The sequence below is a fragment of the Limulus polyphemus genome, unplaced genomic scaffold (genome assembly GCF_000517525.1).
Source record: "Limulus polyphemus unplaced genomic scaffold, Limulus_polyphemus-2.1.2 Scaffold487, whole genome shotgun sequence".
In the NCBI taxonomy this organism is placed as follows: Eukaryota; Metazoa; Arthropoda; class Merostomata; order Xiphosura; family Limulidae; genus Limulus; species Limulus polyphemus.
Genome location: NW_013666097.1, coordinates 457,641 through 459,068, shown reverse-complemented (window position 1 = coordinate 459,068; position 1,428 = coordinate 457,641).

The following is a 1,428-nucleotide window of genomic DNA, read 5'->3' as shown; positions in this document are numbered from 1 at the left end:
AAATTTATAAATATTCCTGGTCAAATATCTGAAGTTTTCTGATTGATAAGCATTATAACAATCACAGTTATAGCTTTCGAACTTTATAGCACAGTGACTATAGCGAACTAATAATGAATACTCTCCTTTTATGTCCGTGTGGAGGCGTTCTAGAAATTTCAGTTCCACGCAACAATAGTGAGCTACATTTAAGCATTTACGTACATACATATATTGTAGATTCTTACTCTCGAGAATCTTCTACAACTTTGGAGAATAGGCGGAAGTTTCGCAATACATATTTAACAGTATAAGCTATGTATGTTTCTAAATAGAAATTTAATCTAAACAAACGTTGATATTAAAATAAATATTTAATAACAACTTCGTTACACTTTGGAAAACTTTGCATGACAGGGTGATGAGGTCCATTCTCAATTATGAAACGCTGTTCCGCTGCCCTTGGTTGTTTTAACCCAGGTGGATAGTTACCCCTGTCTCACATGTCGGCGCCAACTTCCAATTCCACAGGCAGTCCAGTTGGTTCTGCAGTTTCCATATACATTTGTGCAGAAGTGATGGGAATATCTGCTATCTTTACAGTGTTCACAGGCAATGCAGAAGTGGTGGGAATATCTGCTATCTTTACAGTGTTCACAGGCAATGCAGAAGTGGTGGGAGATATGCTACCTTTACACTGTCCACAGGCAGTCCAGTTGTTCCTGCAGTTTCCATATGAAGTTGTGCAGAAGTGGAAGGAGTATCTTCTACCTCCACAGTGTCCACAGGCAGTCCAGATATAGTAGTTGGTTTTGGTACCAAAAATAAAGTCAATTTAGGAAAATTTTCAAGCTTTGCCGTTTTTTCTGCAGCCTTCTTCCTTTTCTGTGCTCCACTAAGATGTACACGCATCATCTTAAAATTATAAATCCAATAAATTTATAGAAATAAAATTATGTAATAAATAAAATTAAATATCATTCAATTGAAAGAATCTCAAACCAACACAATTTTTTAATGCATCATAACCTACAGAAATCATAGTTTATTTATATTTTGAGTATTATTCGGAAAACATCTTTTATTCTGAACTTAGATACAATAAATGCATAGTATTTATTATATATTAAATATTTTTTATAATAAAAGGACAGGGGTTAGGAGGCCTCCTGTCACTGGAGGCTGGGTGCAGCTGTAACCTCTTTACCATTCTAGTTATGCCCCTGTCCCAGATGATATTATTGTTACAACTACAATATGGAAATGAAAGTATGGTATTCAAACATAAGGTCTAACACAAATAAAACATTAGAAACTACGATGATAAAACAAGTTTATGGAAAAACAGGATATTTAAATAAAACTAATAAAATCAAAAGAGTATTGTGACGACAGTGGAAGCCGTTAATGAAGTTACTACCACTGATGTGACTCTTACCGATAATGGGG